The 18,638-nt window shown below is 30.2% G+C and overlaps 1 protein-coding gene across 1 annotated transcript in view; it reads left to right on the top strand.

Moving 5' to 3' along the window:
* The window catches only part of LOC129961956 (uncharacterized), a 196,107-nt gene that overhangs the window by 29,694 nt on the left and 147,775 nt on the right, over positions 1 to 18,638 (top strand). The window lies entirely within an intron of this gene.

The raw sequence follows: 18,638 nt of genomic DNA, 5'->3' as shown, positions 1-18,638 counted from the left end.
CTTGCACATGATTAATTTTATGTTTAACTGTTTTTAAAATTATGCAACTAAGGGTAAGTCAGAAAAACAGAAATTATCATTTTTAATCCACTTTCAAATTATTATATCGAATTATTTTATATGTAAGTATAGAATTGAAATTTTTTTGCAATTAATACTTTCGGTGCCCCACCCTCCCCCTCTGGTCGTCAGTGGTGGCTAGCACTCCCTAATTGGCACTGCATTCAATTTTTTAAAAATTAATAAAATAAAAATGAAAAAATTATGTACCTTATTAATTAGCTTTATCAGCATTTTCAATGATTTATTTATCCCAACTAATTCTATTTCCAAAGAAGTGATTTCTTATCTGTTTATATCTAGATATGAAACATATAGATATTTTTTTTAGCATTTTCAAAACAATCCTCGTTTATAAATAAATATTAATAATATTTAAATCCAGAAATTGAAACTAAACATAAACAATCAGCAGGAAAGAAATTATATCATTTTGCCATTTTCTTTTTCCAGTTTATAATGATGTTTCTATACACATGGTAAAGAATTTAGGGTAGAAAAAGACTTTACATTTTTAGTACAAACCAGCTTAGCATATCAATCCCGTCAAGTCCCATTCTAAAAATTTTTACTATACCATATTTTCAAACAATTTGATCGATTTAAAGTTATATAGAAAATAAATATTTATTTTTATTTAGATTATGTAATAATATTAATTCAAAACATAAGAAAACAATTATCACTATATATAAAATGACTTTTACTGTAAACTAATGCACATTTTAAACTATCAAAGATTTCAAAAAGTAAAAAACTAACATGTCTTAGTGTTTGCAACTGCATATAATCCTGGCTAGTATCCCATCTCTTTTAATGAAAGCTTTTGATGTAAAAACTAAAAACATAATATAAATATAAAGAGTGTTGTATTTTGTTTTTTAAACTTGACAACTATGCAAAAGAATATTATTAATAAGGTATATGCCATGGTCAGTGGCGATGATTGTTATTAATAAAAAAATAACCAAGGATAACATCAAAAATACTGATAGTTATTCACAGTAACTAAAATAGGTAATTACATATAAATACTCCTATTGGAAAGAGTAATAACTGAAATTATTGCATTAATCAAATTTAAATTTTAACCCTTATATTAAAATTAATAAATTTCCCCCGCTATTTTAAAGACCAAATTAAACTGTTGCTTTTTACGACAACTAGATTTTTTCGTAGGTTTTATGAATGAACTAATTTCATTTATTCTTATACCCTAGAGCGCTCAATCCCTGTAGGAACGTTATAATGAGCTACTGTTTTACGAAAAATATCTGTAAGTTGTTTGGTTCCTAAATTGATCGAAAAGTACTCAAACATATTCCCTTCCTTTTAAAAAACATAACAATAACAAGTGATAAAGTTCAGAACAAGAAATCACTGTTTTATCGAAAATCGAATAAAGTCTTATGAGAAATATTATCATTAGAAACTCTCTTTACTTGCGTGACTTCCTTTCGAGATTCTAGCAAAAGAAAAATGTTAGTATTGCATGCGCTTAAAGAAGTAAAAGAAATGGCAGACAGTAGAAAACTGAAAGAGTAACATTTTTAACTACTTTTTTCGGGCATAAGACATTTCATTTCTTTCAGACGTCGTGATTTTACTTGGAGTAAATGATCAGCATTTGTTCTTTTGTAAGTTTGATGCTTAAAATGTTCTCTCTTTACATACAAAAATAAAATAGAGTAAGCGTTTTCCATGTAACCGGGTTCGAGATTCAAAATCAACCTCTACTTTTGAAATTTAGGAAAGGCACTGTAAGTTATATTTGTTTATACTTTAAAAAGCATCTTTTGCATTAAATAGTAGGAATACTGGATAAAACACATTGCAAGTACATTACGTCTTATAGAATATATCGCCATAAATAATTCACAAAGTTAAATATTTCTTATATATTTTCATTTTGCTGTTAAATATTTTTTCAAGAGAATAAATCAAAGCAAGACATTTGCTTATGATTTACATGAAATTTTCAAATCAGAATTTTATTTTCATATTTAGAAATTATATTCCAAAAGCAGTTAAAAAGCATTTCTTGCAACAAAAAGAGCTATATTAAGTTTAAATAATTTAATACTCTATTTGGAAAAGGCACGATGGTTAGCAAAGTCGTTAAGAGACGATTAAAGGACAAAAACTGCTCTGAAGATCGCTCTGTTATCATCCTCTCTAATTTTCCGTGTTGTATCACTGGGAGAATATTGGGCGCTAAATAACTTTAATGCTTACCAGGCTACATGCACGGCCATAGAGTCGGCTCTTGAGCAACGACCTTCCGATTAAAATGTTCTATTGTATTCACTTGTTTTGAAATAAATTTAAAAGAAAAAATATTTCTTCCTACAAAAATATCTGTGTCCCATTCAATTCAATTAATTCAAAGTTTGGAAAATACTCGATGGTTATTGATATCGTAAGAAATGATTAACTGACGAAAACTGCATCAGAGCTGGTATGTATTATCCTCTCCATCTTTTCGTATTGTACCATTAGGAGAATATTTGGCACTCAACAATATTAATGTGTGCCAGGCTACATGTATGACCATGGAGACAGCCATTGAGCAACGATCTTCCAACTAAAACATTATTCTATAAAAAAAAGGCCTTTCATAAGCCTAAAAAAGTGTGAATGTAGAATAAAGCGCTTTAAAAATCCACCCTATCATCCTAAAACATTCCAACTCCTAAAAAATATGTAGATAAAAAATGTGAATGCACTGCAGAATCATTCCTTCCCACAAGTTGGTTTTTAAAATAGTTCACAGTATTCATTAAAAACAAAAGCAAAAAAAATGGGAATAACATGCTATAATTATACTTACGATTATTTTCTAAACCGAAGCTCAGAGTCTGTGGCATCACATAATAGACAAAACACTAGCGTCTTTTACTGGCTAATCTTTCATACTAATATTATCGTGTAAAACATACAAAACAATTCTAAATGAAGCGCAGAGTATGAAGTATCATATCCTAGACAAAACACGAGCGTCTAGGTTCTTTTACTGTGATGAAATTCCATTTTAAATTATTGTGTAAAACCTATAAAACACTAAGATGTTTTCCTCAATTTTCCTCAAAGTTGAACCAACAAAGTTTCTTTGCCCAGAAATGCCTCAAATAAATTACAGTTTAAGAAACGTTATGCAAGCCCATAATATTTTTTCATGAAAATTCTTCATAGACAAATAGCGTTTCTTCTAAAACAAAAATGTTACTTTATTTTTAGATGGTAAGACTAAGATGGAAATTTCTTGTTTTTAAGGTTAGTCGTTTTTCGTATTAGATTATGTAGTTAAGACTGCTTGTTGCGAATATACAAATACATTTTATTCTTTTACAGTTGTTTTTGATTCTCTTTAAATGTTTGAGGGTACTTAGATTACTTCTAATATTCTTCGTATAAGGAATTAAACTTCATACTTTAAAGAAATTTATTCACCGATATTAATCGGTTTCGACTAAAAGATGAGAGTTCTTGCACACTCAAGTGTTTATTTTCATATTAAAGACAAGAAGGCACATTAATATAAATACTGAAAAATATACCTACAGCGCAATGCGGCCATGGATATAGAATCCATTTGACAACAATGGGGCCATTCAAAAAGAGGCAAATAAAATGGAATTAGAAATAAAACTGGTTGCCAGATACAATAAGAAATATAGAATAATAACAAAATGGACAAAACACAAAATAAAAGAATATTATTAAAATATAAATATTATCAAAATGCAAACATATCCAAACAAATATTGAATTTCTATTACCAGTTAGACATCTTGGGATTTCACTGCTACTATTACATACGAAGTTTTCTTTAATTAAAGTTAGAATTCATTAACTAATTAATTAAATAAATTTAAACGTTTTCGTGTAAACTTAAATAACTTTTAAATTTACACGAAAATATAAAAATTAGCTGTTTTTAATTTGTTTCGTATTTTATCTTCTATGCAATTTAACAATCAGTGATTTAAATTTACATTTATAAATAAATCACTTATGCATTTAAGCTTTAATTCAAAAACTTTGCAACTCAATATTTTTATGCAAAATAAAGGAACTCTTCAGACTGGGTGTCTTTCTAACAATGCTTAATTGATTTCACAGAAACGAAAATAGCAAAAAGATTTTATTCCTAATGTGTTAAAAGTGGGGGTATTTTCACTGTGAATTAAGGGAAAATACTTCGGCAAAACTTTCTTTCAACCAATTTCAAGTGGATTAAAAAAGATTTGGATAAACCCGCTCTTTTAACATTTTAAAAATGCATTAGTCCACCCACGAAAGCTTTTCTTCAAAGACTTGCAAATAGTTTTAAAAAAATATACAGAAAAACCTGTCAAATATATCATTAGATTCCATTACATAGTAAAGAATAAATAGTTTCTTTGTTTTATAAAATGGTTCAATGTAGTTTTACAAGCGTTTCTAAGAATGTTTGTAAAAAGTAAACTTATATAACAAATAAGGAACACTTTATTCATTAAAGACTTCATAGAAGGCATAATAAAAATAAAAGAATCTCATTTTCAGTGAATTAATGAAAACGATAAAAACAATATTCTCTTACATTTATCTTATAAACATAAATTAAGTCAATATGAAGTATGTAAAAATTCAAATATTTTCTCGGAAGAAATTTTAAACTCAACATATTTTTCCATATTTTCTTTGCCGACATTGAAGAAAATTACTTATTAACGTGTAGATAAATATTAATATCGTATGCATCAAAGATAAAATTCTATTCTGAATTTTTCAATATCCAATATTACAAGAAGCAGAAAAACAGATTCAAAATTTTAAAAATAAATTATATATTTCCATTAAATTTGAATGGCTTTAAAAATTCTTTAGAAATAAGTGTTTTCTTTGCCTACTAAATTGTTTGGGGTTTTGTCTATTGAAAAGCTATTTTTTTTAGTTGTTCCTTTGTAGACATGGGGGTTAATTTGTAATTGTAGATTCATTTCAATATTTTTAGTTAAAAGGGTTAACTTCAAAAATCAAAACGCATCACATCACATGTTAGACCAGATATTTCACTTTGATTTCGTTTATAAATGGAGAAATTTAATATTTCTTTTCGAATTTAAAGAAGTCTTGACATATTTCAAAATCGGGAAGTATACAGATATTGTTTTTTTAGTTCTTGGAAAATTACCAACAGATTTGTTGTCAGGACTCAATCTAAATGTTATCCTTCTAAATTGCTACAATTTTTAGTTATTCTATTTACGAACAAACAAAAGATATAATTTGTTTTTTTTACCTTTATGGAAGCTTAAAAAGCTTAAAACTAAATAAATGTAATAAGCTAATATTATAGTTCGAACTCGCAACGTTAGGGTTCATAGCCGTGTAACAAAGCCACTAGACAAAAGTGTACACTCCTTTCCGGAGGTTGTTATCTGGCTTAGGAAGTTACCACCACAATATTCCTCCACCAATGAGTCGGTGGAGTTTATCGCGCCATTCATGGCGAGCGACGAACGTTGTTATCGCGCCAAGCGTTATGGCGTGCGGCGGCGTGTGTGAGTGGTTGCTGCCGGTAGATGGAGCCCCGACAGCTGAACGAAGGATGAGATGTTCAGAACCAGGGTCACCAATGTGCAAGTTTGAGGTTCGAACTCGCAACGTTAGGGTTCATAGCCGAGTAACAAAGCCACTAGACAAAAGTGTACACTCCGTTCCGGAGGTTGTTATCTGACTTATGAAGTTACCGCCACAGGTCTCGTGATAATCCATAAACATCTCGTGATAACAATTTTTCACATCATAAATGAGTAAATAAAACCAGTGGGAGTGTTCCCCCAAAGTTTTCTCATATATTCGTCTGTTGTCCTCGAGAATGCCTTGCATCGCATTGGCTAACAATAATCAAGAAATACTAAATTTGACGAGAAATTAGAATTTTTATTGAATCTATCATATGATCCTAATGGACATTTTATGGAGATTAATTCCTTGCAAGCTGTTAAAAATATTCGAAATTCATATCGAAGTTAGTTGAGTTTTAGATAGAATTTTTCCTAAGGATCAAAACCTAAATTTAACAAAGAATTGTAATCACAAAATCACATATCATATTTGATATATGCAAGTCATTGCGTAAAGAGCGTTAGCCGAACAACCCCTTGTCGGATATAACTCAAAATTTGAAAGGTATATAGGTCCCTATAGATGTTAAATCTGTGTACTGAATGTTTTTCTTCTACATCTCTTCGTTTTATAATTACCGTATTAACTTATATTCGAACCGCCGGATAGGCTGACTTCCATTGAATGGATTTTTGACAAAATTTAGTGGAAGTTACAAATTTGGTATAAAGCTCTTATTTCAAATTTCATGTGTATATCTCAAAATGTTTTTGAGTTATCTTTGTTACAGACAGAGGGACAGACAAACATAATTAGAAAAATGTGTTTCTCGATCTCTGTATCTTTCTAAAACGAACATTCGTCAAAATCTCGAATGTTTTGACGATTAAAATGCTTTATACGTCTTATACGAGAAAAAAAAAACCATCTGTGATTTTGAAAAAATCGTTAGATAATGAACATTACAATGTGTAAGTATTACGTTTCATTTCAGAATATTTTAACTTGATAAAATACATCCAAGAAAATACAAAAAAAAAAATGTAAGCATATTATAAAATTTAGCAGAAAAACTAGTTAAAGTGTTCTCAATTTACGATTGCGGTCCTTGACTACAAAAGTCTATTTCAAAGAGTTGTTATCATATGCCCCTGTTAAAAATAAAATATAAGATTTAAATTAAAATCTTATGTTTTTAACCTTTAATGGTAGATAGTGAAAATGCACTGTCATAAGTTCAGTCTAAGTTTTTTCTGACCAAATCACTTATAAAATGGCCGATAGCAAAAACGTTATTTGAATAAGGAAATTTGCAAACCGATTAACGTTACCTTTTTTTTTACCAATATTATTATTTGCCTAATTTTGATTTATAATTCTATATATTTGTTGATATTTATATAAATTTATGATTTTTTTTTGGCCACAACTAAGAAACAAAAGAAAAAATATTCTATATTAAATATTTTTTTTATATATAATTAAGTTTTAACTAAAGATATTTGATATCATTAGTTGATATAATGATATGAAATGCAATTAGTTGTTATAAGGATATTCAAAATAATGGAATAAATAATATTTCTTTATTTCTCTTAATTTGTAATAGCTTTTCCATGTTTCAGATCTTTCCTTGACCGCTATGTATTACTAATGATTAATTTATAAATTTATTAAGACTTTTTTTTAAAAAAAATTCCAGACTTAACCGCATCACTTTCTATGTGACTGAAACAATATAATAACTTGATAGGGATTGAATCATTGCAACAACTAAATATATATTTATATTATTGTACATTAATACTTACTGATAAATTGTCGAATGTTATTAAAAATGAGCTTGATAATTATTCTATTCTTTAACTTTGAGCTTTACAATCATTGGCTAAAATTTCTAATAATCTAAGATAATACGAATTCTCAGCAGCACATGAAATATAAAAAAGGTTAATAAAAAGTATAAAAAATAAGATACCCTTTCAACTGCCATTTTGCCCTAAAAATGTGTTATTTTTTACTTATTTATCATTTTTAATAAAAGAAATAAATGATAAAATATAGCAAATAACAAGTATATCTTAACGGGCAATGAAAATATCAATAATTTTATTACGAAAAGTAATCACCATATATGAAGGATTCGAAATGGACGACTGTTTAAAGAGTATCAATAATCATGTTGTCGTCCAGGTTATCATGGCTAAACCATTGTTTTCCTAAACGAGAAGCAATTTCCGTTCAGTGGTCCACCAGAATATCCTTTCTCTTGTTAACAATAGAGTTCTGGTTATTTTGCTGGACAAACCTATACCTCAAGAGCGTTACTCCGTTATTAAAATGATTTCATCACGTTTTATCATCAATATGCATTTATACACGTTCAAAACATTTAATTAAAATGGGATCTTTAATACTAAATATAATCAGTTTTTTACAGAAATAACTTAAAGGAGCGATTTCCAATACTTATTTTTTCCTTCGTCTTTAATTAGTATTTTAATTTTTAAGCTTGCCTTAATCCTTGCTTATATTTTTTTTAAATAACAATAGTTAGGAGTTAGCTAAAGAATCATACGACTCTTAATAGCATCTATAAGTTTTATTTTTTTATTTTAAATTTTAGTTTCCTTTTTTTATAGTTGTAGTAGTTTCACATTTTAATAGATAAAAATGCATTCATAAATTTCTCTAATTTACAGTGGAACCTAATTCCTGATGATGATCAGCTATTTCAATGTAAACCAATTAACACCGCTCCATCTACGTTTTATGAAACTAGGTTCAAATAAAAATCTCGGGTGTGGAATTTGTAGTAAATCATGCCGCAATTCTTGTCGCCTGGTGAAGTCTCGGTTTCGGAACCGGAGTGTTTAGATTCGATACCCGATTACGCCAAAGAATCATCGTGTAAGCGTGTTTCGTACACGTTAAATCTGTAGAGGTCAAGTGTCCTCCCACTGGTGTGGTGAGGAAGTTTGGAGAGGGCAGCACCAACTCAGGTGTTGCCCTCGTCATCTGATCGTGGTTCAGAATTACGCGGTCCTCGTCAAATTAGCACTACTATTGCTTTAAAAGAACGTGAAGCTGATATAACTAAACTAAAGCAATTCTTTTTTATTAAGTATGTTCTTTACAAGTGCAAGATTTTTTTCACAAATTCTGGGTTCGTGAAAGGTATTAAATATTTTACTGCTATAGCATTCAGTCCTTATAACTTTATATTAACTTTAACACAACAACTTCCAAGGGTGTAACTTTCGCATGAAAAATTTAGATTGTTTGTTTGTTTGTCTGTTTTAATTTTAATTCCCTATGTTTCGCTTTTTGGCCTATATCAATAATTTCTTCGCTGATATTTGCTGAAATAATCTTTCCAGTACAGTACCACAGAGAGGTACTGAAATTTCTGGTATAGAGGATCAGCTGCATTTATAACACACAAAAATTAGTGTACAGATCAATAAATAAATACGCATTTCATTTTGTTACAAGAGAACAATTATAAAATGTTCCGTTCAATATCTCTGGAAAAAGCTGTATCTCTACTTATTAAAATGGAATTAATGAATTTATCGAATTACACCATTATATTTTCAAATTATTCCAAAAAGTTTCTGGTTAAGAGACATTACTTTTGATTAAAATACGAGAAACCATTCTCAGAAAATTTCCTGTTCTAATTATAATAGGCCTCGCTTGCTTTCCATTCCTTTTACTTAATAAATTAAATTAGTGTTCCTGCCATTTCCGAAAATGTTAGTGGGAAAAGTTACAAAAGAAATCAAAACATTTGTTTAATAAAAAAAACTATTACGATAAAGAACTGGGAATAATTAAGAATAAAAAGCCATGCTGGAAAAAACGCTAATTTAATAATGAAGTCATTTGTGCTTAGTCACTGAATTCATTTTGAATTTAATCAGCATAGAATAATTTAGATAGAGGAGTAATTACGCAAAAGACATGAAATCATAGGCTTAAAGATATTTTATCCAATCGAACCCTTTTATCCGATATATCCATTTTTCTTTATTATACAAAGGCTGATCAAATGAAAAGGTACGAAACGTCGTAACAAAGTAACCGTTAACATACTTGTCTATGCCACTATGGGAGAACGCAGCAAGACATCTAGGAATGCGATTGGAGTCTCCCGCGTAGATCGGAGCATGCGCTTGCGCCCGCATGCGCAGGAGAGATCAGAGGCTCTTATAAAGTGCGCCGTCCGACTGATGTTGTAGTGTATGTGAAGACAGGATGAACAGCACAGAAGAAACATAAACTCCGATGTGTTCCATTAACTCCAATGTGTGCTGTGAGACACTCCGAAGACTACGCAGGTCCATCAAGAACAAAGGATCGGGGCTAATCACGGATGGTGTGGTTCTGCTCCATAATAACGCGCTTCCACACGTCTCCAGGGTCACACACGTGGGACTGACCAAGCTCGACCATCCGCCCTACAGCCCAGACATGTCGCCCTGAGATTTTCATGTGTTTGGCTCTCCGAAAAAACATCTGAAAGTCAAGCGATTCAACTCTAATGGCGAACTCAAGGACGCTGTGAAGGACTGGGTCTCATCATGGCCACAGGAATTCTGGGAACAAGGAATCTTTCGGCTCGTTAATCAATGGGATCGTTGTGCTCAGGCCTATTGAATGGCCTATTTTGAATGAAGTGTTCATTTATACCCGCAGTGTCGTTTCGTACCTTTTCATTTGAACACCCCTTGTATATAAAGTACCTCGAAAAATAATAAAAATCGAAATATTTATTTACCAAGAATGATATAAAAACAGGAATGTAAAATCAAGTTTTCCGCAAAGTCTGCGAGAATTCAAAATAATTTGCTATAATTATTTAGAGGGTTGTCACAGAGAGTCGTAGAACTTTTAAATATTAGTATAAAATCTGTACAGTAACATAGAAGTTCTCTAAAATAATTTTAAATCAGAAGTTTTAAAATTTCATAAATATAGAAAAAAAAAGTTAAGGTAAAAACAAATAAACAACAAAATTTACTTTAAAAGCATTCCTTTAAAACAAGTAATACTATTCGATAAATAATAAATTGGATTTTATAAAAAAAGTTTTGTACGAAAAAAAAGATTGATAGACTTAAAGCAAATTACGAAAACAAGATACTAAAAATAAAGTATACTTGTTGTTGTTGTCGTGTCTATGGAAATACAAAAAGTGAGGGAAAATTGTCACGGTTCGAAGGACCACTGCAGTCAGCTTTGGTGTTTCAGGACTGTAAAGGATCTCTCGAGTTTAGTTTAGTTATATTAACGTTCCGTTGTAAAGCGACACTAGGGCTATTTTTGGACGGACCTCGTCATTTTGAACCGCGGTCCGATGACGAGAACGGCACCTGAGCTGGCACCCCCCTCTCCACGCCAAACCACACCAGGGGGAGGATGTTTGGCATGGCGGATTTAACGTGCAACAGACCCCCTTACACGACGGTTCTTCGGTGAAATCGGGTCTCGAACCTGAAACCTTACGGCTCACAAGCTGAGACCTTACCACCAGGCCACCGCGGCCCAAAGGATCTCTCGAAGTGGATCCATCAGTGACAACCAGCCATACTTTAAGATATCTGTGGTAATAGATGGGCACTCGAAGATGCGTCTCGGTGTGAGTTGAGTTTCCGGGCAGTTCTTGCAATAAAGTTTACTTTATATATTAAATTTGAAGAACAATAAATATCAAGTACCTTGAAATAAAATCTCAAATTAAATACATTGGTCTGAATGGCAACGTAAATTTTCGAATTAAAAGAATATTTTAGATATAAATTTGAAAATAATCGTATAGTTCATCATAATTAGGTATCACAGCCGTTTTTAAATTATTATAAAACTGCAATTAAATTATCTGTCATACATGCTACATATAAATATCAATAGAAATTTTATGAAAGGAATCATCTTCGTAAATCAGCTGGATGCTAATGGCAGATAGTTCTCACATAAAAGTAATAATTGTACTTATGTATTACTCTATTATTGTATGTACTCTCTAATAATTGCACTTATGTATTATTAACCACATGCTATCTCGAACAATAGTTGCGAAAGAGAATATTAGTGTGGGATCTTCGCTGCATTAAAATAAATTATTTTATTTATTCATATATCCTGCAAAACTCTAGCTGCTTTAAGAAAAATAATTCTAACAAATTTGCCTTCTAAATCGCATCGTAAAGCAATCAAGCTGATTCGGTGTCTTTTATGATACATAACAAAGAGAAAACGATACAGTTCAAGAATAAGAATTCGGTGTATTATCGAAAATCGATTGAAGTCTGGTGAAAATTATTATCATTGGAAACTCTCCTATGAGAAACGATACATTTGATGAGCGTCAAAGCAAAAAGCAAAGAATCTAATAGAATTAGACTTCTAATTCAGTTTATTTGCGTTTTAGACAATTCAATCCATGCTGATGTTGTGATTTTACCTTCAGTTACTGATCAATATTTATCCTCCATATAAATTTGCTGTTTAATTATCATTTTTTTTCATTTACAAGAATGGATCAAGGAAATTTTTTTTTTTATTATCTGACGTAATATTTAATACAACGGGTATTCAAATGAAAAGATACGAAACAACACTATGGGTATAAATGAAGACTTTATACAAAGCATACACCATAGGCCTGAGCACAACGATGCCATTGATAACGAGCTGAAGGATTTTTCGTTCCCAGAATTCCTGTGGTCGTAACGAGACCCAGTCCTTCACAGCGTCCTTGAGTTCACCATTAGAGTTGAAGCGCTTCCCTTTCAGATGTTTTTTTCAGGGAACCAAACACATGAAAATCTCAAGGCGACATGTCCGGGCTGTACGGCGGAAGGTCGAGCTGCTCCCACTTGAACTTGACCAGTTCCGCGTGTGTGACCCTGGAGACGTGTGGACGCACGTTATCATGGAGCAGAACCACACCCTCCGTGAGTAACTCCAGTCTTTTGTTCTTGATGGACATGCCTAGTCTTCGGAGTCTCATAGCACACGTTGGAGTTGATGGTTTTTCTGTGCTGTTCATCCTGTCTTCACGTATACTGCCACGTCAATCGCACAGCGCTCTTCATAAGAACCTCTGCTTTCTCCTGCGCATGCTCCGATCTACGCCGGAGACGCCAAATGCATTCCTACACGGCTCGCTACGTTCTTCCACAGCGACATAGACAAATATGTTAACGGTTATGTTGTTACGACGTTTCGTACTTTTTCATTTGAACACCCCTTGTATCAACCTCTAATTAAGATATTTCGAAATGCTACTAAGTTTAGAAAGTTAACAATTACCGTCATCACGTAGATATAAGCAGTTGGAATCTTCTTGGTCCTCACCAACCACTGTTTAATCCCTCCTGTGGAATACTCGTTCAATCATTGGAGTGTAGGTTATTCAAGAAAACACCGTTGCTATACTTTTGATGTCGCTTATTAATCTAATCAAAAATTCATTTGTGCATTATTCAAATAAATCATTATCCGGGTTTGTGTATGCGCGTGTGCATTTGTATGCGAGTTCTTGCAAGTGTTTATGTGGCCTGGCCCTCTACAGGGCAAACCATTTGACCTACAGCTATTAAACTTGAAAATGCATCCTTGGAGGATGGAAATGTACACTCTAAAGCTATTTTTTAAATATTGACACTTTTCTGAAATAACATCCTAAATTATTAAAGTACAAAAATTATTTTTACAGCATCTTGAAATTCAAACATTTGTCTTTTCAGTGATATAAATTTGTTTCCAAATAATAATCTTTATTTCAATTATTTTTTTTAAATTTTTAACCGTATTTTGCTGCAAGATATTTCATTATAAAAGTAAACTGAAACTGTTCCCATTGTTATTATTATATCCTGCGTTTTCCTCCATTGTTTTGATCAAAATATTAAAATGCTTTTTTTTTCCTTGCTGAGTAAATTTCATTACAAAGCATGGTTTTATTTATTTATTTATTTATTGATATTTCATTGGCTTCAAATTAATGTTAAAGTTTAGAATCATCCAATGATGGAAACATTTTAAAGTGCCTTCATTTTAAAATACTACTACACGTTTCTGTGATATAATTATATGTATAAAGATATAGGCAGAAAGTTATCGAAATGCAAAGCACAAAGAACAGAAATTGTATAAAGCTTTTGAAATAATGTAATAATAACATTTTGCAGAGGAAATAAATTAAATTTTCAATAACCATTAGGTACAGAGAACGGTAGACAAAGACGGCTACTATAAAATAAAAATTAAATTAAACCGACCCTGTTGCAAATTCGATTTTTATTGACTCACTGCAATTTCGATAATAGAATCTTAAGTTGATGCTAATTACTCAATGAAGAAGATATTATATGCTTTCGTATGCAGCAACTTCTCATTCAATAACTTATAGTGCCTCCTTAGTAAAAAAAATTAACTTTTTTTTTTTTTTTTTTTGGAAAATCTGATGATATACAAGAAAAGTAATTTACATAATTCCCATGAATCTTGACTTTAAGAATTCACGGTGCAACTATTTATATTTACTTTTAATTTGAGGTTTAAATATAAAGATCTTTTATTTACAAGAATAAAATAATACAGATTAATTCCTCATACTACCCTTAAAATATTGTAATCTGTTTTCAAACTTTAAAACAATATTGCAATTCAAATTTTTAAAAAAATCAATGTTTTATCTAGATAGTAATCCCCGTTTGAAAAGTTACACAGTGATTATTTTGATTCAGATCTTATAATTTTCACTATAATTAGATGAGAATCCATAAGTAAACCATATAACTAAAAATCAACAAAGGTCCATAAAAGCATTATTTGCAAGACATATGCTAATAAATTTGAAGTGCTATTTTAAAATTAAATTAAGAAGTAGATGTCCAAACTGAACTGATATTTCTTATCACGCAGATTTTTTTGTAGAAATCTCCGAAAAAAATTATTTATTCATAAGTCCTGTAGCGTTTGATCATTATAAGAACGAATAGAGAATCTGCAATAGAAAAAAAAATTCTTAAGATGTTTGCTTATAAAACTTCATCTAAAGAACTGAGGCTGAATTTCTTTCTTTTAAGATATATTTCAACGTACATCTTAAGCAGTTAGGAATAAAACTGTTAGGCCTTACTGTTTATCAAAAATCGAATGAAGTCTTATGAAGAATATTATCGTTAAAAACTCTCTCAACTTGCGTGACTTGCATTCGTGATCCAAGTAAAAAAGAGCAACGATTGCATGCGCGTTAAGAAGCAAGAGAAAAAGTAAAGAGTAAAAAACTACAAGAGTAAGATTTTTCACTAATTTTCTTTGAGTTTCAGGCATTTAATTTCGTGCAGAGGTCGAGATTTTCTTCGAGTTATTGATCGGTATTCGCTCTTTTTCTAAATTTGCTCTTTAAATTACTCTTTTATATTTGTTTGTAAGAAAAAAAAGCGAAAGTTGCTTTTTGCTTACAAACAAGCCAAAGATTCAAAATCAATCTCAACTTTTGAAATGTTGCTATGCCGCGGTGATCAAGTGGTTTAAGAATTTCAGGTTCGAAAGCCGATTCCAATAAATATCACGTCGCGTATGCGGTCCTGGTGACAATTATATCTGTCGTCATGAGCCAAGCATCTTCCCGCTGTTGTGCGGCAGAAGACCAGAGAGTGAGGCTGTAGTTTATATGTCATCTGGCCGAGATTCAAAATAACAAGCCCATTCCAAAATAGTCCTAGTGTTGCTTGCAAATGGGGTATTCATGTATATAAACTAAATTTGAAAACTAATTTAACAAAGATTTTTTCATCTATATTAGTTAATATAGAATATTCTCATAGAATATATCTTCACAAATAATTTATAATGTCTACTATTCATTTCTCCTTTTAATTTGCTGTTTTTTTATCATTTAGGTGAATAAATTAAATTAAGTCTTTTATTTATGATCCACAGAAGGTTTCAAAATCAAAAGTAACTTTTCAAGTTTAAAAGTTGTATTCGAGGAACGAAAACACTTCTTTAAAAAAAAGGGGGGGGGGAGTTGTATTTAGATTAGTTAAACTAACGTCCTGTTTGAAAACTACAACTAATTTGAGAGGAAAATAATTAGATGACGAAAATTGACCTGAACGTGTGCCCTCCTTTTCCCAATTTAGCACCACACCAATGGAAAGACCTATGATTCTTGTGTATCAGACGTATATGTATGTATGCATATATGTATGTATGTATATGTATCAGACGTACTAGTCTTGGACCAAGACTTTCAAATTAAGAAACCAACTTTCTCCAATTAGATTATCCTTTCACTAATAAAGTACCAATCTTTCCTCCCAATAGATTGCACAGCAAAAGCATTTCTTATAGAACCTAGTTTTGCAAATAATTCACAATGCTATTAAATTCTTAAAAATTAGGATAATCTTGAATTGCATGGACGAATATTGTTCTGAAAGCTTAGGATTTGAGAGACATTTGCTTACCATAAACAAAACTGGTGAGTTTAAGTCCTATAACTGTGATAACATTCCAGGCAACATTATTGTATGAAGAATAGAAAAATATCCTTTTTTAGGTAGAATCATATAGGAACGCTAACTATTGCAATGGTTCCCATTACAAGACTTCGGGAAATTTTCTCCAGTTGTTCACTGATCATGGAGTTCACTTTCGTTCAAAAGGTTATGTAATGTAATATATATATATATATATATATATATATATATATATATATATATATATATATATATATATATATATATATATATATATATATATATATATATATATATATATTATCAAATAACTAGTTTGGAATATGTTGTTAGAAATGTAAAAATCTCGGATGAATTCGTAAATGCTTTATCTAGCTCAAAGGGGGTGGAAATTGTGGGAGTGGAATTTTTGATTTCTTTATAACTTTCTTAATATGGAAAATAGAAAAATAAATCTGATTAACCAAATTAGCTCCTCATTAAGGCGAACAACTTTAAGTACAAGTCTTTCGATAGTTGCAATATCTTAGAAATTAGGACTTGAGGAATCATTTCTCAGGCCCTAATTTTGACTGTTTCTAACATCAACAATTTATGTTGCCAGATAATAAATTAGATGTAAAGGAATATACATTTGCCTTCTAACTTTTGAAAGTATTTTTTAAGTTTTGTATTTGAAGTATGAAATAGATTGCAGCTTAGGAAATATGCAAACCTTTAAATTTTTTTAATCTTTTATTAAACTTTGTCATAAGCCAGTAGCATTTCTCGTAAATAGGACAATTTTATTTCATTTCTAGGTTAAACAGAAACTCTTTATCGTAGGATTAGTTAATTCTAACCTTAGATTCTTTAATTAAATGCTGTTTGCTTTTCAATACTCTATTGCAATTATTTTTTTACTGCAAATGCTCATGGTCACTTAGAATACTTCAAAAATTCTTCGAATCAGAATTTAAATTTCACATTTAAAAACATAAGCCTGGTAATAAATTCATATTATCAGTTAGAAATATTTAAAACTCACTACAATATTTAGATGCAATCGGCGATCTAATTTAGACGTTTAACTTAGAAACAATAAGAAATAATTAACTGAATAAAGTTTAAAATCATTTTAAAATAAATGTTAAGTTTTCATAAAATTTTATAAATCTACATTTAAAATTTCCATAATCTTCTAATACACATAAAATTTAATCTCCTTTGGAACTTAAATATTTTAAATTTTCACTTATAAATAAATTCCATATTACTTGCCTTTTAATTCAAAAGTTTGGCAATTCGGTATTTTTATACAAAATAAGGGAATTTATCAGAATGAATATCTCTTAAAGAATGCCTAATTCGATTCACAGAAAAAGATAACAACGAAATGTAGTTACTATTCCTAATGGGTTAGAGCTAGATGTGCTTTTACTGATAATTAGAGAAAATACTATGGAGAAACTTTCTTTAAATTAATTTCAAGTAAAAAAAGAAGTGAAGATAAAACCCATTATCTTCACATTTTAAAAATTCATTTATTCACCGAGGAAGGATTTTCTTTGGAGATTTGAAGACAGTTTAAAATGAACCCGAGAGAAAAGCCTTTCAAATATATCATTAGAATCCATTACACAGTAACGAAAGTATTTCTTTGTATTCTAAATTGGTTCGGTGTAGCTTTACAAGCGGCTCTAAATACGTTTGGGAAAAAAAGTAAATTTATTCAACAAATAAGGAACTCTCAACATATGTGTCTTTTTTTTAATATTTCATTTTATTTATAAAGGCTGCGTAGTAGAAAATAATTTTAAAAAAAATCATTTATAAAAGGATTTAAAAAGTATTTTATAAAATTTGTCAATTTAAACATGAAATATGTCAATTTAAATAAAAAAAAAATTTTAATTTTCTCAGACGAAACTATAAACTTAAAATTCCATATCCTCATATGCTGATATTTAAGGAAATCATTTATTAACGAATGATTAAACATCATTTTATGCGAATAAAAAATAAAATTATATTCTGAATTTTCAATTTCCGATGTTACAATGAAGTCAGTAGCCAGATGCGAAATTTTAAATACATAATATTTTTATTGAAAATGAATGTCAACGTGATTCTTCAAAACAAATATTTAAGAATAAAATGATAAAATCGAGTATATCTAATTAATAAAATTGAGTATTAGCAAAGATATAGCAATTATTCCGTTTGTTAGGGTGGGTCTTTTCCGAAACTTAACTGTTTTTACAGATCCCTAATTTTATTAAAAGAGCCAAACTTCGAAGATTCAGATATTTCACATCGCATATTGACAGAGACATTTCTCTTTGATGTCGTTCATGAGACTGAGACACGTTTTCAAATGTTGTTCCCTTTTTTTCGAATTTACAGAAATTTCTAACTTTGATATATTTTAAAATCACGAGATCGATTTTTTAAGCATTCTGAAAACTACTAGCAACTAAT

This window comes from Argiope bruennichi, chromosome 2 (assembly GCF_947563725.1).
Source record: "Argiope bruennichi chromosome 2, qqArgBrue1.1, whole genome shotgun sequence".
Taxonomy (NCBI): domain Eukaryota; kingdom Metazoa; phylum Arthropoda; class Arachnida; order Araneae; family Araneidae; genus Argiope; species Argiope bruennichi.
The sequence above is the reverse complement of the archived record's forward strand: the minus strand, read 5'-3'. Positions and strand labels throughout refer to the sequence as shown.